The sequence below is a fragment of the Camelus dromedarius genome, chromosome 9 (assembly GCF_036321535.1).
Source record: "Camelus dromedarius isolate mCamDro1 chromosome 9, mCamDro1.pat, whole genome shotgun sequence".
Taxonomy (NCBI): domain Eukaryota; kingdom Metazoa; phylum Chordata; class Mammalia; order Artiodactyla; family Camelidae; genus Camelus; species Camelus dromedarius.
Genome location: NC_087444.1, coordinates 43116914 through 43138842, shown reverse-complemented (window position 1 = coordinate 43138842; position 21929 = coordinate 43116914). Strand labels below are relative to the sequence as shown.

The 21929-nt window shown below is 38.0% G+C and overlaps 1 pseudogene; it reads right to left on the bottom strand.

Moving 5' to 3' along the window:
* Positions 1 to 8994: 8994 nt before the first annotated feature.
* Positions 8995 to 15311, bottom strand: LOC105093832 (Y-box-binding protein 1-like; annotated as a pseudogene).
* Positions 15312 to 21929: the final 6618 nt, after the last annotated feature.

Below are 21929 nucleotides of genomic sequence, written 5' to 3'. Positions count from 1 at the left end.
CCATACAAATTTTAATATTTTTTTGTTCCAGCTCTGTGAAAAATGTTGTCGGTGATTTGATAGGGATTATACTGAATCTGTATATTGCCTTGGATAGTATGACCATTTTAACAATAGTGAGTCTTCCAATCCAAGAACATAGTATATGTTTCCATTTGTTTGTGTCATTTTCAATTTCATCAGTGTTTTATAGTTTTCAGAGTACAGGTCTTTTGCCTCCATAGGTAGGGTTATTCCTAGGTATTTTATTCTTTTCGATGCTATGGTAACTGGGATTATTTCCTTAATTTCTATTTCTCATATTTCATTGTTAGTGTATAGAAATGCACAGATTTCTGTATATTAATTTTGGATTCTGCAACTTTACTGAATTCATGATTGAGCTCCAGTAGTTTACTGGTGGCATCTTTAGGATTTTCTAGGTATAGTGTCACGTTGTCTGCAAACAGTGACAGTTTTACTTCTTTTCCAATTTGGATTTTTGAAGTTTCTTTTTCTTCTCTGATTGCTGTGGCTAGGACTTCCAAAACTATGTTGAATGAAAGTCGTGAGAGTGGGCATCTTTGTCTTATTCCTGATCTTAGAGGAAATGCTTTCAGCTTTTCACACCATTGAGTATGATGTTAGCTGTGAGTTTGTCATATACAACCTTTATTATGTTGAGGTACATTCCCTCTATGCCCACTTTCTGGAGAGTTTTTATCATAAATCATTGTTGAATTTTATCAGAAGTCTTTTCTGCATCTCTTGAGATGATCATATGGTTTTTATTCTTCAATTTGTTAATGTGGTGTATCACATTGGTTGATTTGCAGATACTGAAAAATCCTTGCATCCCTGGGATAAATCCTACCTGATCATGGTGTATGATCCTTTAATGTATTATTGTAGCTGTTTGCAAGTATTTTGTTGAGGATTTTGGAGTCTATATTTGTAAGTGATATTGGCCTGTGATTTTTTTTGTGTGTGTGATATCTTTGTCTGGTTTTGGTATCAGGATGATGATGGCCTCAGAATGAGTTTGGAAGTGTTCCTTCCTCTGTAATACTTTGAAATAGTTTCAGAAGGATAGGTGTGAACTCTCTGAATGTTTGGTAGAATTCCCCTGTGAAGCCATTTGGTCCTGGACTTCTGTTTGTTGGGTTTTTTTTAAATTACTAATTCAATTTCAGTACTGATAATTGTTCTGTTTGTATTTTCTATTTCTTCCTGTTTCAGTCTGTGTCCCTTTGTTCTTAACTGAAATCGAAGTTTATGCATTCTTTTTCTCTCTTTTTATGAGTCATTTTTTAGGAAAATATTAATTTTATTATCTTTTCAAAGAAACAATTTTCATATTTGTAGACTTAATATTTGATGTTTGTCTTCTATATTAATTTCTGCTCTTATTTTTGTTATTTCTTTCCCCGTTTTCCTAGGGTTTGATTTTCTATTCTTTATTTTTAAATATTTTCTTTTGGAAATGAGTACATAGCCACTCCTTTTTTCTAATACATGTATTTAAGAGTAGGTTTAGCTGTGTACAAATGTTGATGGGTACATTGCTCTGTTGTTGAATGTACGTATGTGTGCATGGGTGCATGTGCATAGTATCTAGTCCATTTACATTTACTGTTATATTAACTGCCTTATTATTTGTTCTCTAATTATTCCACTGGTCATATTCTTTTTTCTCTTTCATTTTTTACCTTTTATTGACTAAGCATTTAAAAATTATTATTCCATTTCCATCACTTATTAAATTGTTATTTTTCTATTCTTTTTGCAGCTCCTCTAAATGTTAAGACATGTATCCTTAACTTATTCTAATATAATATAATTTAGTACTTTTACTACTTCCATAAAAATTCTAGGGCTGGAGAACACTTTATTTCTATTTATTTACCTCTTATCTTATCCTACACTTTTCTATGTGTATTAAATACTGTAATGTATTACTGTTGTTTTCTATAGTAAATATTTATATAGATTCATCCACCTTTTTTTCCCCCCCTTTCTTTGCTCTTTATTTCATCTTCTGTTCTCTTGTTTCCATTTGGGATCATTTTCTTTCTTGCCATCCAACAAACTTTAAAAGGATGCTTACAGTATCTTTTGCTAGTATTTCTGGTTGTTTTAGGAGATTTTTCAGGATAATCAACTGTTTCCAGAAATGGAAATCAGTTGATTCTCTTCAGTGGACTCATTTTCTTTGCTGTAGAATTCTCAAATTAAACTGAATGAGCCCTCAGATCTTTTCTTTTTTCCCATATCCTGATATTACTTTCAATGAAAATTTAGTAATTTAGTAAAATTAATTATTTTGAACTAATTAGCTCAATTAGACTTCATTTATTTTCTTTAGCTAGATTGGCATGTAGTGTTAGTGCTTTATGTAGGGAATTAATCTCTTTTAAAATTGTTGAAAGCACATGGTTGATTGAGGCTTCCTAGAACAGAATATTCTGTGTATATCTGTAACACTATTTTTATGTCTCTATCAAATAGCACATCTACATTTTCTATAGTTATGTAATCCTTTCCTCTTTATATCCTTATATCTGCTTTGGATTTTGTTTAACATATTACTTCCTTTCATTATTTTTACTTTTGTGTTTGATTAATTTTGTCCCCTGAAACATCACATGCTTTTCTGTCTGGCAGCTTGGTAGTAATAGTAATAGTTGTTATTCTTCATCTTCTTCTCTGTTTGTTCTTTTAGGGGACAAAGGAGAGCCCAGGGGATATTACCTGATAAAACTCTGTTTTGAGTCTATAATAAAATCTACCTTTTTTTTTCCCCTGAGATAATACACGTAAGGTCATGGTATCAGAAACATCTTTGGTGTTAAAAATCTCTATTAGCAAAAATCTCTTTTATAACCATAATATACTAATTTGGAAAATTGTTATGACATTTTTCTCCCTCAGGCTTCATTTGGGATGTGAAATTTATAAACATTGCCTTTGTCTCAGATTTGAGTGTTAGAAAACAAATGTCTTTGAAGAATCTGACAGTCTTTCTAAAGCCAAATTTTATTTCAATTACAAAACAAGTATTGTCTGTTTGGATTTATTATATATAATTAGGAGCTTACTAGAGTCTAATGAAGGCTATCTGTCTATCACCACTATTGCAAAAAACGTACCTTTGACAATCAATATTTTGAGTGTAGAATAGAATTTAATTTTGTGTGTTAGAGATATTTGGTATTCAGGGATTGTCAGACCCTTGGTTTAAGGAAGTTTGATGGGGTTACTGTGAACTTCATTGTTCAAATGAAAGGTTCAGAAAAGAGAGTATAATGGAATTTGGAATCTATTCTGTCTGCTTTTGAATACAGTCCAGCTATTATATTAATACCAAGATAGATAGAACAGAGCTGGCCCTATGTGCAATTTTTCTTACTTTGAAGCAGGCCTCATGTTGAATTTTTATGTTTTGTTTTTGAAAAGTAGGTAGATTATATTCTTGGTTCATCTTTGTTTTGCAGAGGTAAAATTAGAGGCCTCAGTCTCCTGCTGGCAGAACAAGCTCTCAATTTCTCACTGTCGAAATTCAATCTGATTTCTATCTTTTTCACTAAAAAGCTGTCAACAGCAAATAAGCATTCCCCATCAAAGAGCCACATTCATTTCTGAGGTATAGAAATTCCTCTCATGGGAGAGGATTCAAGTAATTTAAATTGTTTCTGACTTTTAATTTCTTTCCTAGGAAATGGGAAATGATATTAGCATGGACTCTAACTGCAGTCCAAAATGAAAGAAGAAAACACATTCAGGGATACTCTTCAGAGTGACATCCCCAGTACCTTTATGCCTCAGAGTACAGCATGTTTACAGTGCATAAGACTGTTTCCATCTGCATTCTTGTTTGCAGCTAGTCATCTAATCAGAGCTAAAGCTTCATGCTCTTAAGATGCTTCAATATAAATTCATTTTTTTAAGAAGCAGACTTGTTATTGGACTGTATATTGCCAGCATAAAGTAGGAAAGGTCTCTGAAATTAAAAAAAGTTTTTCTTTCTTAGAATTTAGTTTGGGAAATGGCCTTTTCTTTGAAAAAAGATGAAATTCTAGGTATTATCTTGTCTCCTTATTTTTACTTTTTTGGGCTTATTTTATTTATTGAAGATAAAGATTTGATAGAGTGCATTGATTTGTAGCTCAACATTTATGATGAACCTATGTAGTACCTTGGTTGCAGATCTTCTTTAAATAGACTTGTAAAAATGTGAGCTGTTGGTTTTAAACTATAAATTGCATTATTGTTCATTCTCCCCTGCCAGCTCATGCAAACATTCACAGTTTCAAAATCTTATGATTAGGATAAAAGTGGTTAGCATAGTATACACATACAAATAAGCAAGCTACCTATAGCAGTTAAAAGCAAAACTCCTCTTCTGTGCAAATTCATTTGACAGTATTGAGAAAAGAAGTAGCATTTAAGAAGATTTAGAGTGAGCTAGAAATCTACCACAAAGGTTATCAGATGACTTCCAGGACTTTTAAAGTCCTCCCACTTTTCTTAGGACTATTCTGATGAGTGAAAGTCTCCTTAAAATGAAGACACCTAGAATCAAACTCAAAACTGCCAATTGTATCTCACTGGCACAGAATAAAAATAAAAATAGAATAAAAATGCAATCTAACTACATTTTTCGATCCAGCATCCATGTATATGTGTATATCTGTATTTCTAACCTTATCCATCTATATCCCCTATCTATCTAGCTAAATCCTGGGCTCATTCTTTTCTTTATTCAGTATAATTTTTGAGGGTCTACCTAGGAGGTCCCCAGCAGTGAGCTAAAAACTCATAGTCTTGAAGGAGAATGAACAAGGCTGAATCTTTCAGCATTGGGCTAGGGAAAATGCATACTAATCACATCATTACACGTGTGACATATTCAACAGTGGAGAAGTGAGGGACATTAAAGTAGCACATAACAAGTGTCCCTAAGACCCAGCTGGGTTTAGAAGTTTGAATAGCCTTTTAATGTAGAGCCCCCCATAACCCCAGTAGATAATTGTGAGAGCATTTATTCACTGGGAACTTGCAGGAGAGGCTGAATAGAGGAGCAGTGCTGGCAGTGCTGAGACTGTCCTTTCCTGTCCTGAGTGATTCGGCACTGACCCTAAATTCAGCGTAATAGAAGTCCTGCTGTTCACCAAGTTCACCCTCTTACAAGGAAGAGGCTACTGCCTGGTTTTCGCTGATCAGCCCCTGAATTTCACTCTCACCAGCAGTTGCATATTACACTCCAGAGAGAACTCTGGCAGTTTGAATTTGTCTTCAGCTCATTTCATTGCAAATGATGTTTCAGTACCCTTCATAGATTAGGACTCTGAAATGTTGGGTCTCCCGACGTCTCCCTGAGAAATGGTGTTTAAGTGGCCTCCAAGAAGGAGGAAAAGCTATGCACAGGAAGAGGGACTGGGAGAAGGAGCCTGAGAAAGAAGGAGCAGCAAGTGCAAAAGCTCTGAGGAGAAAAGAGCAGCTGCCTAGAAGGCCAGTAGGTGAAGGGAGAGAGGAGAGAGAGGGGGGCCAACAGTTCAGCGGAGGGACACAGAGAAGGGAGAGATTGGCTTGAGATGGGGCTAGAAGGTTGGGTAAACTTTACCCGTTTTTATTCTTTTGTACCCTCAGTTCTGTTCTTTTCCCTTTTCTACCCTATTCTGTACTCTACAAATTTGACCCTTGCAGATGCATCACCCAGACTCCCTTGCTGGCTGGCTCCTTTGTTGGATTTGACTAGTGAGATGCAACGGCAGTATGTGGAAATGTGGAGGGGGAAATGGGTCGAGGTATATCTCTTCCAACTCCCTTCCTGACTTGGTTCCCTGTCTTAAGCAAAGAGTTAACATCCCTCCAGCTCCTCTGGAGACCTTTCCTCTGTGGTTTCAGCTCTCATTGGGTTCTTGGAGCATCCTGGCTTTGCCTTTAGGGATATTAATGTCTTCATATTATTATTTCATATTGCTCCATTATCTTCGGTTTGTTCCTTAAACTATGCCTATACTCCTCTAAGCAGTCTTTAAGTTAAAATATCTGCATCTGAATGATCTGGCAAGAATTTTGTTTCCTACAGGGAACTCTACTCATTTAGGTGGGTCCTCAGGCTGTGCAGCTGAGGAAACATCTTGTAAGTCCAATAAAAGCACCACTCTTCTTGCCTCATTTAAGATGTTTGATTCCCACATCCTGGAGACAATAAAGATGGAGCCTAGATGAATCTCAGTAATGACTATCATGTGCCTTTCTGGTATGAACCATATATGAGGCTGGCTGAAGGCATATTTGTAAGGTTGGAGGAGGGTTTTCCATGCCTTCTGATTCCCTCTTCTCCTTCCCTATTTGGAAGGCCATTTCTGACCTCTCACATTGATTGCTACTGTGTGCTAGTCTGAGGAATTAAAAAAAAAATTATCCTGAAAGCTACATACATTTTTAGCCCAGCAGCCAACACATAGGATAGCCAACAGGTAGATCCATGGTAAAATATGTATGGTTTATGATGATTTTGTAAGTCATTCCTTTCCCAAAGACAGGAATCCTGGTGATTAAAAACTTGGCCCAGAATACAATAGCTCAGTATTTACCTCACTTGTAAGGTGGGTCACGAGTAATTTGTTACCATTCATAGTTTAAGTACTAACGTTTGCAAATAATTACCTATCAAATCATAGTTATCCTATAGTAACAGAATACTTTCTTGCATTCTGCTGTGCTTCCTTGGGAAAGAGAAAAAGCAACTAAGATACAGCTAACATGCAGGGAATTGTGCAGAAAACGCAGCCTGCTTTGTCTGTGTCACAGTCATGAATGGAGTGATGACCCAGATGTTTAACTAGCACCTTGAAATAAAAAGATCAAGAACCACCTCCTTCACATTTAGCTATTACTAGAGGTAAAATTTCTCATTTTGTGCTATGTGTATAAGGAGATCGTATTTTCTTTTTGTGGGGAGAGTAGATGGTAAGGAATAATAATCATTTTATAATCATTTATAAGCCATGGATGTTTGCATTTAGAGGATCACCTTCAGGAAGGTGGGGCCTTTGTTTTTTCACTGCTCTGGCCCCAGTGTGCAGACTAATTCTCTGGCATATAACAGATGTTCAATGTGTATTTTTGAAAAGAGGGAAGAATTGGACACTCTCCTTTCTGGACACACAGGTACTTCCTTCTCAACCTCTCTGCCTGAGAAGCATTATATGATGGTGATAAGAGACCAGATTTTAGAGGCCAGTAAAACTGCTTGCATTCAGATCTGTCCTTTATTCGGTGTGCCATCTTACATGATTTAACTAATTATGTGCTCTTCAATTTCTTTGATTCTTCTGTAAAATAAGCTACCAATACTTACTTCACTCTGTTGTGAAGGTTAAATAACATGAGGTGTGTGGAAATATAGGGTAAGAAATCTTAAATAAATGATTTATCATTATTATTCTTTTTGCCATATGGTATCATTCATGAGCAAACTGTATAACTTCTGTATCAGGGGAAGCTGACAGATGTTTCCCAATACCGATAAAATCGTTGGGATGGAGGAACAAACTGTTGAGGCCAATAGCGATTTATGCCAAGATCAGGGCCTTTCTCCACATAAATTTTACCAAATATGGGTTAAAGTTGGCTCTGATTAAGGGAAACAATCATTCTGATCATTTTGGCTCAAATAACTCTTCATGTCAGGAGAAGAAAAGCCATATGGTTTTTATGAGAAGCACAATAGGCTGGCTGGAGCCCCACAAACGAGGAAATTGTATCAATTTTCTCATCTGTAAAATGGGCATGAAAATCACTGCCATCTCTCTATCACAGGGCTGCTGGGAGGACCATATCAGAGAATGGACCAGAATGTCCTACGTTAACTTTGGAACCCTATACATATCTGAGAGGTTACCATTTCCCCCCTGAATTTTACCTGGTCAATTAGTGAATTAGAATGGCCAATCCTGGTAAAGATTAAGGCATGATGGGAGGTGAGAGTGAAAATGAAAACTTGATAAATACCCGGCATACTGCTTTCTTAGAGTAGGGCCTTTCAGGTCATGATTGGTGCTTCACGTTACAGTTCTAAGAAACGATGGGAACAAACATCCCCAATCCAAGGCAATGAGGGATACCCACTCTCTTCCGAGAAAAATACCTGAAGCTTCCAGGCCCCCTTAGACTGAAAGCACAAGAGTTAAATACTGTTGCTCATGGAGAAATCCATACCAGCTTTTGTTCTGTTCTGAAGAATGAGACAGCTCTGTTCCAATTGGAGTGGGATGTGCGAAGCATGCAATAGCCTGTTCCGGGCCTAGCCTGACCAGCAATTGTTAAGGAAGCAACTTGATAACCCCAGGTGACTGTGACAATGAAACCCACTGGGGACTTGAAAATGAGAATGTCAGTGCATTGCTTCTATTTATCTGTTTCTTAAAGACAGAAGTGGGAAAGGTTTAAAGCCAATATTGTCTTGAAATGATGAAATGTTTTCAAGATCTTTTGCTGTTAAGTTAGCCCAAGATCTGGGTCTGCCTTACACACAGTAGCTTCAAATGCTTTTTGACTATGGGATCATGGGTTGATCAGAGAAGCCCAGTAAATGATACAGATAAAAATGGACCTGTTTCAGAATCAGGGTTGATCTCTGATTACATTATTTGCCCAGTGGTTGTCCTCTCTAAGATGGAATTCTCTGAGCTCTGGCCACTCTGCTCAGGTTGTCCAGCCCGTCTCTCAGGTCGCTCAGATGATGCCCCTTTGTGCTGGGCCTTTTAGCTAGAGTCATTAGGGACCACATGTATGTTTCAGACTAGGTTCTTTCATCTATTATCTCTACAGAGTATCGCCTAGAACCTGACACCCAGGGAGGTCAGTGTGTACACTGAGCCTACTTCCTAGCGGAGAGACACAAATATAAACAATATGAAAAAATAAACAAAAAGATTGTAGATACCGTAATGTAATTAATATAGGGTGATGTAACAGGGTGGCTGGGTACCTCTGAATGTGTGGTCAGGAAAAACGTCCCTGCGAAGGTAACAGGCTGGGAACTGAGTGACAGTCTCCCTTATTGCCTCCTCTAGGCTGTCTGGCTAGGAGGGCCCCTGTGGAATCGTGGTCTCTAACCTGGTGCATACTCTGTCTCATGGATCTACCTTGTTCTGCACCTTGGTTGTCAGCGCCCTCCGTCCCTGCTCCGTGCATGGGAGGGTTGAAATACTGTGGCCCATGCCCCTACACAAGGAGTAATGTGGGCCCACCACCTGCAGCAGGGTCTTTGCAAGTGCTATCCCATCCCACATTCTTCTCCCACTCTCACTAGTCTGGTAATTCTGCTGATAATTGCTTGGAGGACCCCACGATGTGGAGTGTGTCTATCATGGGTACGGTCTGCAGCATATTGACTGCCCTGCCTTGGAACTCCAACGGGGCCTGCGACATTTGCTGCCTCCGCCTTCTTTTCTTCTTAACAATGTCAGACTCCACCATTTCTCCATCTCCTACACTGTGAAGGTACTTTCTGGGGTTATTCTTCTTTATGGCAGTCTGGTGTACAAATGCATCTTCCTTGGTGTCATTTCTGTTGATGAAACCACAACTGTTTTTTTCTTTTCTTTCTTTTTTAAAATAGAAGTATAGTCAGTTTACAATGTTGTGTTAATTTCTGGTGACTCAGTTATCCATATATATATGGATATATATATATCTTTCTTTTCATATTCTTTTTCAGTATAGGCTATTACAAAGTATTGAATATAGTTCCCTGTGCTATACAGTAGGACCTTGTTGTTTGATCTATATATATATATATATATATATATATATATATATATATATAGTAGTTAGTATCTGCAAATCTCGAACTCCCAATTTATCCCTCCACCCTCCGTGTCCTCGCTGATAGCCATAAGTTTGTTTTCTATGTCAGTGAGTCTGTCTCTGTTTTGTAAGTAAGTTCATTTGTATTCTTTTTTAGATTCCACATATAAGTGATATCATATGGTATTTTTCTTTCACTTTCTGGCTTACTTCACTTAGTATGATGATTTTCAGGTCCATCCATGTTGCTGCAAATGGCATTATTTTATTCCTCTTTATGGCCGAGTAGTATTCCATTGTATATAGTTACCACAGCTTCTTTATCCATTCATTCGTTGATGAACATTTAGGCTGTTTCCATGTTTTGGCTAGTGTAAATAGTGCTCCTGTGAACATTGGAGTGATATACCTTATGGAATTAGAATTCCCTCCAGATATATACCCAGGAGTGGAATTGCTGGATCATAGGGTAAGTCTATTTTTAGTTTTTTAAGGAATTTCCGTACTGTTTTCTATAATGGCTGTACGAAATTACATTCCCACCAGCAGTGTAGGAGGGTTCCCTTTTCTCCACACTCTCTCCAACATTTATTGTTATCACATCTGTTTCTTACACTGAACCATTTGGCTATTCCCAAACCCTTTGGTGTAATGACCTTCTTGTCCCTGAAGGCAGGGGCCGCTGCTCCCTGTGCTGAGGGCCCGGCTGCTGGATCTCAGCCATGCTGCTAGTGGTGGTTGCAGGCATGGTGACTGGGACCTACAGCTGTAGCTGAGGCTCCTCCCGAGGTGTCATGGTAACCAGGCATGGTGGTGGTGGTGCTGGGGCTGCTCAGGGCTCTCTGGGATCAGCTCTATGCTCCTACTGATCTGCAATGTTATTCTTACTGTGATGGGAAAATACTGAGTGATTTTTAAAAAATCAAATCTCTTCCTATGAGATAATTGTAAAATCACATATAGTGGTAAGAAATAGTACCTAGAGACCCTGAATATCCTTTACTCAGTTTTTCTGAATGTTAGCATCTTGCAGCATTGTAGTGCAATATCACAACCAGCCTATCGACATCAGTATAATCCACTGATTTTATTGCGATCTCCCCAGTTTTATTTGTACTCATTTGTGTGTGTGTGTGTGTATTTAGTTCTATGCAATCTTATCACTTGTGTAGCGTCATGTATCCATCACTACAATCAAGATACAAAACAGTTCCATCACCATAAGGAGCCTTTTTGTTGCTCTTTTATGGTCACATGCATGTCCCTTTACCTACATCTTCAGCCCTAACCCCTGGCAATCACTAATCTGTTCTCCATTTCTATAATCTTGTCATTTAAAAAATGTATGAAATTTACAGTATATCACCTTTTGGGATTGGCTTTTTTCCAACATCAATTGGTATCAATATACATGTATCAATAGTTTCTTTTCATTGCTGAGTTTGTTTTGCATATACCACAGTTTATTTAACTATCACCCACTGAGTTGTTTCTGGTTTTTTTGGCTATTATGAATAAAGCTGCTATGAACACTTGCATACAGATTTATGTGTGAATGTAAATTTTCATTTCTCTTGGATAAATGCCTAAGAGTGTGATTTCTGGGTCATATGGTACTTGCATGTTTAGTTTTTTTTTTTTTTTAAGAAGTTGGCAACATATTTTCCAGAGCTATTGGGTCATTTTAAGTAGGAGATGATCTGACTTGTTATTTTTTTGCTTTTGTTAAGACCATTCTGAATGCTCTTAGGTACATAGATTGTCAGGTTGCCAGACACCAGCTCCAAGGTCAAGAGGACAAGGATGATGGCTTGGGCTAGGAAGGCACTGGTGGAGATTGAGAACAGTGGACTTGAAATCAGGCAAAGCACAGAAATTTGGAGCTATGTTCTTTGAGTTTGATCTCTCTTTTAATATGTGTGGGTTCTCATTGCCTTCCTTTCTTTTCTTTCTTCTTCTCTTCCTCCTTTTTCTTCTTTTAATACTCTATGCCTCCTGAATTGTTCAGGATTTCCTTGTTTGTTTTTGGACTAAATTATTAAAAAAAAGACCAAATCGGTACCTTCACTAACAAATGCCTGCTTTTACAAAGCTCTCCAGAGAATGAGACTAGACACAGTATTTCTTTTTTCCATCTCACTGTGCTTCCAACTGCCTGAGATATTCTCTCTGCTGCAGAACCTCACCCCATCCTCATTTAAAAACTCCTTACGCTGATGAAAGCTTTTATGGAGAATGAAATAATAACTGCAGCTGGTTGGAGATAGTAATCTGGTTAGTCATACTGCAATGGAACCCAAGTGAATGGAAAACTGATCCTGGAACTTGCAATGTGAGCTTATAGCCTCAAGGGCACAGTCTGAGATCTTGTCCAGTTTCCTCTCATCTCTGGATTTCTAGGAGGCAATTAGGAATATAGGAAGTAGTGTATGGAGTATGTGCCATCTCTTATCATATTTCATTATATTTAATTGGCTATGTAATCCCACATGGTAGTTAACTGCCTCTTCATTTTAGGTATGTAAAGACAAGGCTCAGAGAGATTAAGTAATTTGCTTGACACTAGTACTTAGTAGAGTCAAGATTTAAATGAGTTCTGTGTGTAACTTTTGTTCTTTCTTTTTCCATGCATAGGCTGAAAGATGTGCAATGTCAGGGCTGAGGTATTTAAACCTCTTTCCAACTTTCTGTAAATGTGTTAATCAGGACTCTTTTAGTCTCAGTGATAGAAACCAAACTCTAAACTGGCTTTGAATAAAAAAGGGAAATTTGGAGGCTGATGATTTGAAATATTAGCTTCAGGTATAGCTAGATCCAGGTGCTCAAATAATCTCATCAAGAGTGAGTTCTCTACATATCTAGATTCTGTAATTCTTTTTGGTTTTATTTTCAGGCATGGTTCCAAGACAGTGCCAACTCACTTTTTCACTTTCCAAGTCTGTGGAGAAAGCCCCTTGTCCAGTTGCTTTGGAAAAGTCTTGAAATTGACTTTGGATTGAGTTGGGCCTATTTCAATCCTGAAAAAACCACTGTGGCCAAAAAATGAACCTAAGTTGATTGGTGAGACCTGTGATACTGCCCCATCTCCAGATCTAGCGGATGTATCAAGCCACATAAACACAAAGTGGAAAAGGGGTAGCTCCTTGAGAGCTGTTGGTTTCTATTATTATAAAAATGGCAGCTGGACATTAGGTAGGAATAAACCATGAACGGCCACTATGATACTCTATTCATACCACCTTACCAAAGCTTTTCCTTACCTTTTCCCTCCCTCCTCCTCTCTTTTCCTTCCTCCCTCCTTTATTCCTATAATGCTTACTATGTACATTTATATACATTATTTTCTTAGATACGTCTTTGGATATTACAAGATAGGTAATCAGGATCTATTATTATTATTCTCATTTTATAGAGTAGGATATTGAGACCCAGAGGTTGAAATGATCCTCTTTACTCTATTCGAATCTGTCCATGAAGTAAAAATAGAGCTGTCAAGGTTCAGTGATATTCATGTGTCTAAACAAGATAATCATTTGTGCCCACGAGAAATCAAACCTGGGACCTTGACCTCATTAGCACTGAGCTACTAGCTCTCTGGAAATATAAGGTGGTGAATCGTATGAGAGAATTAATGCACATCCCAAATGTCTAATGTGTTACTAGACTGAGAAGGCCCAGGGGCAAATGCAGCTCATTCTATGACTACAATATGAGCTATATGTCATTAGGAGCCCTTGCAGAGGATTTGTAAAGAAACACTATGTAGTTAGAAGCAAACCCTTATCTTTATTCATTGTCGACTGTTTTTTTTTTTTGTTTTGTTGTTTTGTTTTTTTAACATTGAGGAAATTGATGCTTAGTCTAAAGAAGCTGTAAATGTGTTTGAGGCACAGTCAAATGGGATCTGTGGTTCTTCTGGAAAGGTGATCAGTCACAGGCACCAGTAGCTTGGCTCTCCTTGATCAAAAAGTATGTCAGGTTGAGCTTCGGAAATGAACCACCATTGCCTGCTGTGATTATGAATCTGGGGTTTAACAAGCTTTATTGAATCATCTACAGCTTTAAGAGATGTCTCTGTCTGAGGCCTGTGTTATCAAAAAGTATTTTAAAAATGAACTGCATAAAAATTACAAGAACATTAACTAGATTTCCTCCATTTTCTACTGAGGTTAACCTAGCAAAAAGGAGGCAGCATTTCTGACAGTTATTCATTTAAGACATATTTCATAAATATTTATTGTGTACCTTGTATCTCTCAAGCACTTGGGTCAAAATGGACACACGTGGTCCTTATTCTCAGAAATCTTACAATCTGTATTGGATTCGATAAAATGGTAAGTAGTACAAGAAGACAGGCAGACGTTAGACTGAATCCCAAGTCTCTCATCTGCAAATGTTACTTCAAGTCTCTGCTCTTGGTTTCCGTATCTTTAAATGAGTAAATATTAGCTCCTACAGAAATAAAGTTAAGACAGTTTCTCTAGAGTGCCTATCATGTTGTCAAAAACAAGGATGTCAGGTGTCTTAGTACTTCTTCTGTTTTCTACCACTTTGTCTTGAAAAGTTACCTTTCTCTTTTCCCTCCTTCCCAACTGATCAAGAACTGAAGGCAAAACTTTCTCTGTTAGGGGAGAAATCACCCTGCCCAGATTCTCCTTTATTCTCCCCATAATAGGACTCACCGACTAAGTGGAGGATGCTGGGATGGAACATAGACTTGCCCATCTTAGAGAAATGAATATTTTTTTTCCCTCAAAGGAAGAGTCAATATAAATATAGGCAGGCATTAATGCACATGCTTTTTAAAGCCAGGAGAAATCTTTACAATTATCTAGTCCAGATGTGCATCAGAATCACCTTGAGGACCTGGTTAAAATAGATGCAAACACTCTGATGTGGTAAATCTCAGTTGGGCTTTTCTGTTTAAAGATGTTCACCATTGTGAACAGTGGGTTCACATAAAAGGAAATGGGCTATCAAGTCACGGGGGAACCTTAGGTGCGTATTACTAAATGAAAGAAGCCAATCTGAAAAGGCTACAAGCTATATGATTCAACTATATGACATTATGGAAAAGACAAAACAGTGGAGATAGTAAAAAAAGATCAATTGTGGACAGGATGGGGTTGGGGGAGAGGGGTGAATAGGCAGAGGACAGAGGATTTTTTAGGGCAGTGAAACTATTCTGTATGATACTCTAATGGTGGATACATGTCATTATATTATGTGTAATATATATGTATTAAAGTTGCATACATTGGGAGGTTGCAGTTAGAGTAGGTGGCAGAGCTCAGACTTGAACCCAAATCTTTTTGACGCCAAAGCCCATGATCTTTTCTCTGAACCAGGTTGCAAAAGGAGTTATAAACATGGAAGGTCTCATTACCGCTCACTGCTCTTGGGCTCTAGGAGACACATCCCCCGAAAGAAGATAGCTGACCTTTTCTCAGCATATCTGAAAGGACTCCACTGTGGTCCACAGAAGGTTCTTCATACGTCTCAAAATTCATAACGAGAACAAGAAGTTTGCCAGGAGTCCATTTGGTAATTTATTTCAGGATGTCTAACACTGGCAGCTCATGGCACGCATAACAAGCAGGAAGTGAGGCCCTTGGATTGAATAAACAGCTGAAGACAGGAGTGGCGGATCAGCTTCAGACAGGGCAGAGGCGACCTGGCATCAAACCAGCCACGCAGCTCCTTTCATTCCTGTTCATTTGGATGATTATTAAATGTATTGCCTTTTCATTTTGATTTTTTTTCCTTCTGGCACACAAGAGGGATATTTATCTCATGATAGGATTTTAAAGCTGAGTGTCAGGTTTTGGGTCTCTAAATGCCACTCTAATATTAACATCACAAAAATACATTATATTTCACTGTATTTGCAAAAAAAGCAAAGCAACCCAGAGACCCAGAATTGTGAATAAAGAGGTTGGGAGCTGTTTGCTTTCTAGTGTGATTCCCTAGTTCCCTTTGTGCTTATGGTGGGCCAGAAAGACACTGTGCGAGAGGAGGAATCGCTAGGTGATGGAGGACACTGGGGAGAAATCATTAATACTGCACCACCAAAGCACAATTCGTAAATTAGGATTGGTCAAAAATGGAGTTTGGAGTCAGAATGACCAGTGTCTAAATCCCAACTCTTCCATCCACCAGCTTTGTTACTTTAGGGAATTTCAGTCTCCCCAGCTGTAAAACTGAAGCATAGCGAGGATTCAGGGGGATAAGGCATGTCAAGTATCTAAGTGCTGGGCGTTCAGATGACGCTTAGGAGATGCAGAGTCCCCTTTCTTCTCAGTTCCATTGTTCGATTTTCATGGTTAACGAGGAGGAGAAGGAGGTTGCTGTTTCTGTCTTTATGTTTCCTTTTAGATCTCTTAATCAGCAGAGAGATGTATGGGGTCTATAACTGTGGAGAGGAATAAATGAAATTTGTAGTCAGAGCGATCAACGCAGAGAAGGGGAAAACTAAATTGTTTAGGTCCATGTTGTAGGGGGTGGGACGTGGAAACTGGAGAGTTGAGAGAGAGAAGTGGAGAGTTGAGAGAGAGAAGTGGAGAGTTGAGGGGATGGGAAGGTGAAGTGAAGTGTGAAGCAGGTAAGGGTAAAATGCAGGCTGTCTGTTGGGGCAATCTTCTATATGCGCTAGTGTAATTTCCTTGGCTGGGAATTGTGAAAAATCAATGAACAGTAACGTCTGTTAGGGTTGGGGGAGCTCTTACAACCTGTGAGGAGAACTAAGTCAATAGGGAGGAGAAAGACTCCTCTTCTTTCCTGGCAAAGACTCAGACAATGAAAGCCACGGACTCTGTTTCCTGTAGCCCTCCCAGCTTCTTTCTCCCCTCTATAAAAGTGTTCCCCGCTTGCTGCGGGGGACTTGCACGCGGCTCGCGGTGGTTGCAGACCCTGAATTGCAGTTCTCTGCTGATCTCGAATAAACCCGTCTTTGCTGGGGGAATATCAGGCAGTCTGTTTGTTTCAGGTCAACTGAAGGGAAAAAACCCACACTCAGGATAAGAAAAAAAGGACCTGTCCTTATCTACTACAGTCTGACTTGTATTATTTTCAGATATCTGACCATCATTCCCAAAGTGGGGGGTACTTAAAATACTCCTGCCCTGTGCTCACAGTTTAAGACCCAGACCCTCTCCATCTATTCTTATGTTTACCAAATTCCAGTGTATTGGTTCCCTTTTTTTCTTCATCCTAATGCCTTTCCCTTGAATAAAGCAACTGCTTTCTCTTCACTGGTCATAGTTCTCCATCCTAGATTTGGCCTGACACCTACCCTTGCTTCCCGCAGGCTCCAGCTGCCCTGTGTAACCTCTCAAATGAAGGAGCCCTCTTGCTGAAATGAACTTAGCTCCCTGTAATGGGGAATCTGAAAGTCTTTGTTTTCTCCAGCCAAAGAATTTTGATATGGTCATTGAACTTTACAATCAAAACGAATTTTAAGGGCCTCAGCTTGTTTCCAGCGGTAATATGTTTGAAAAGGTGTATTAAATTACGAATTTGTCTTCGTCTCTTTATCCAAGTATCAGTGCAGAAGAGAAACAACCTAATGTAGAGAAATAAAATGAAATAATTAAAAAGTTGCAGAATGTGAACCACCTAAGATAAAACCAAGCAGGCCCATTGGAGATAATGGTTATCTGTTTGCGGTAAACAAGAAGTGAGAACAATTCATGACTTGCGATAATATTCAACTGAAAGGAAGTAAATTAGATGTAGACGAGGCCAGGAGAGGATTACAACACGTGCAGAACCAGACAGTACAAAGGGAAGACAGGGGCACGGGGGCAGGATTTTTATCTTTATCAGGTAATTGAAATAATGCTTTATTTAACAGTATAGAATTTAAAGTGGAAACGGGAGTCAGGAGGTACTGGCGGGGGCAGGGGAAGAAAGAATGCAAAGGCCACTAGCAACTGTTTGAGTCTGGTAACTGAAGAAAAACTGAAGGGCTATTGTGTGCCGAATGCTTTTACATACATAACTTCATTTAAGCCTTAGGACAACTCTGTAAAGTGTGATTAGCAGTCCCATTTTTGATGAGGGGGAGTGAGGCTCAAATATACTAACTTGCCCAAGTCTTTTTAGCAGGTAAGTAGTGGAGTTGAGCTAGAAGCTGAGGTGTGCCTGACTTGAACGCTTTGTTCTCTCTAAGACAGCAGACTGTCTCCTAAGTGCTGAGTGGTATTGTACTATTGAGACCCAAAAAAATTTTCCAAATACTAGATATGACTGTAAGGGAGGTACACTGCTCTTTTTCTCTATTACTCCTGCACACACACACACCAAACACCCCCTTAGCTACACATTGAACTGCTAGCTTTATATACCCATTTAAGTGTCCCATTTAAGTGATTTAACAGATCAAATTCAACTTATCTAGAAATCACTAAAGCATCCTGCTCTGATGGTCATATTTCCTCTGCCTATTTGCTAAAGTCAGACATTTGAGCTTTCCCTTGATCCCTTCCTTTATGTTAACCCCATGTTTAATGACTCTCTGAGTCTCATCATTTCTACCTCCGAAGTCTCCATTTTCCTTTTTCCTTCCTTTATTCATTCTCCCAACTTTGGTTCGGGCTAGCACCTTTTCCTGCCAAGAGTACTAGAGCAACTTCTTTACTGGTCTTCCTAGCTTCTGTTCCCCTCTTCCCTTCATGGCTCTGAATATGAGAGAGATTTGTTAATTTTTCTGTTTTGGGGGAGAGTACAGTGCCTTGAACATAGTAGATACCTGCTGTGATCTGAATGTTTGTGGCTCCCCCAAATTCTTATGGTGGAATCCTAATGCCTGACGTGATGGTATTACCCTGGGAGGCCCTTAGGTCTTGAATGGGATTACTGTTTTTATAAAAGAGGCCCCACAGAGATCCCTCACCCCTTCCACCATGTGAAGACAAAATGAGAAGGGGCCAGCTGTGAACCAGGAAGAAAGCCCTCACCAAAATGCAATCACACTGGTACCTTGATCTTGAAATTCCTAGCCTCCAGAACTGTGAGAAATAAATGTTTGTTTTATATAAACTGCTTGTTATAGCAGCTCTGAAAGGACCAAGAAAATACTCAGTAGAAAAGTATGTTTAGTTAACAAAGAAGAAAAAAAATTAAATTGAGAAAAATCAGAAGAAATACTCTCATTATGTCTATCTACTACACAGAACAATTGTAAATATTTTAGTCTATTTCCTTCCAGTTTTTCTTGTAGGCACAGGCTTACCAATTGGTGTGTACTAACACTTCACTGTAAGCTTCTTACCTTTTTCATAAACATTTTTAAAAGAAAGATTATTACATTACTAGGAGGTTGTTTCTGCCTCAACCCATCAACCTAAACATAAATACTCTGTTTGGAGAAGCTTGGGTAATGAGATGTTTGACATTTGTTTTATGTATACCACCTGCCAGACCATGTGTTAGGCACATGAGGAGGCAAAGAAAAATAAAGTTTAGTTCTGCCCTCAAAGCACTTACATGCCCTTCACAGGGAAGGAAGGCTCACGCTCCTACTTCATTTCCTGTTTGATGATTGTCTAACATTGGCTAAAGCTTCTTCTGTTTAGTTGAGATTATGCTTTTAAAGGATGAGAAAAAGAAGTTAGGCCCACTTAAGAAGTTTCACCAAGAAGCCAGTTTCTCAAAGATAAACAGACAAATAATCCCTTCAGATTAGCCAGTCTCTGTAAAATAATTTTAACACAATATCCAGCTGATCATTTGGGAGGCAAACAAGTCAGCTAGTGGGGAGTGAATGTTAGTGACTTGGTTGTCATGGAAACTTTTCTCCTGGACCAGGAAAAAGGCAGTCGTGGGGAAACATGCTACGTGGAAAAACAGCCCATTTCTCCATGATCTGTTCTCTCTGTTGGTCACAAATTGATATCCTACTGGGGCTGGGAGTGGAGAGAAATGCAGGTATCTTAGTCATACAGAGGAAAGAAACATTCCCCTTTGTGCAGAGAGACCCAAGGGACATGGTTCAAACAAGAAGTGTGCAGGAAAATTTGGAAAGCCAAGGTCATAAATTTGTATTATTTTTATTCTTTTTTTTGCTGTTTTTCTTTCTAAAAGTGATTTCTTGCAAGTTGTTAAAAGGCTTATTCTCAGTCATCTTCAGATGCTGGGGGAGGAGGAGTGTTGATATAAAAGCTTGACTAGCATTTGCAGTGCTGACTCAAAACACATCACAGCATGTCTTGCTCGGAAATGAAGTCTGTGTCACATGGTTAAGCCCCATTAGAAAAAGCCAGAGCTAAGCTGTGATAGGGAAGACCATAAGTCTTTTTTTTTTTAAATTTATTTGAAATACATCTTTTTTTTCTTTTTTTTTTGTGGAGGTACTGGGGATTGAACCCAGGACCTCATGCATGCTAAGTATGTGCTCTACACTGAGCTATACCCTGCACCCCATCAGTCTTTAAAGAGTCTTTAAACGTATATAGGTGTAAAAATTACTTTTAAAACTTAGTCTGCCTTGGTTATTGTATTGTTTATAAACGCTTATGATTCTTGCCAGTATCTCTCCACATTTGTCCAAGTTAATCTGAATTTACATAATCATAATAAATAAAATAATTTTTAAAAAGGTAGAGTTATGCACCCTTAGCTACATATCCAACTTTAAAATGCATTACAGCTATTTGTTTGCATTTCCAACTTTTTCTTCTAAATTGTAAATGCTTCAGTGCTTTGAATGGTGCTGTGTTCATCTTTGTAAACTTAGCATTAGCATAATGCTCAGTTGTTAATTGTTTGATTCATGGAACAACTTCTTTGTGCTAGTCTCTGGGATATATTGGTAAGCAATGCTTTTTTAGTGAATAATTGGATGGATGGATGGATGACTATATTCTAGATATTCTTGGTTTTCTGTGTTTTGAAATGCTAAACAATAATTTCATAGGAACAAAATCCATCACAATTATTTTCCTAGTAAGCAGCCTTATTTTAAATTTTATTTTTTATTGTAGTGTAGTTGATTTACATTGTTAGCTTCAGGAGTATAGCAAAGCAATTCAGTTATACATATACATACATATGTATATATACATATATTTTCAGATTCTTTTCCATTATAGCTTATTACAAGAAATTGAATATATTTCCCTGTGCTAGACACTATGTCCTTGTTGTTTATCTATTTTATATATAGTAATGTGTATCTCTTAATCCCTAACTCCTAATTTACTCCTGCTCCCCTTTCTACTTTGGTAACCATAGTTTGTTTTCTATGTCTGTGATTCTATTTCTAATTTGTAAATAAAATTTGTGTATTTTTTAAAACTCCACATATAAGTGATATCATATGATATTTGTCTTCCTCTGTCTGACTTACTTCACTTAATATGATAATCTCTAGGTCTATCCATTATTTCATTCTTTTTTACAGCTGAGTAATATTCCATTATATATATACACCACATTTTCTTCATCCATTCAGCTGTCGATGGACATTTAGGTTGTTTCCATGTCTTGGCTATTGTAAATAGTGATGCTTCCTGGTAGCAGCTTTGTAATCTGCAGAAAATAATTAAGATTGAAACTCTATAGGGATAATTTGATAAATCATCATAGGCTAATAAAGTCTTACTTTTGTTTCTGATTATTTTTTTCATTTGAAGTCTTTTCTTTATAGGTTAAATAAGATCTACTGATCTACTTATTATATACCAAGAATCTGTAAGAATTTCTTAGAATACATTGCTATTTGTATACAAAGACTAATCTACTTATTACACAAAGAATTTATTTCTCTTACTGACAGTCACAGGACAATAATTCAAAACATCTTCATTGTCAGAGATTGCTTTCTCTGACCACAATATTTCACATTTTCCCCATTCTCTTCCTTGTATACTGAACATGCTCATAATCTTCTTAGACCATCATTTTTGCCTTTACATCATTTATCTGCCTTTTCACACAACCTAAACCATTTCATCTCAATACTTTCTCATCCCTTTGTTTATTCATGATTCCTACTCTGCCAAACCTTAGCCCTTTTATGATTTATGCAGTTCTTTTCCCAAGTTGAAAAACATTTCTTCATTAATTCTTTTAATACTTTAAAATAGATCCTATGTACCAGGAATTGTGCATTGACAATAGAGAGTTTA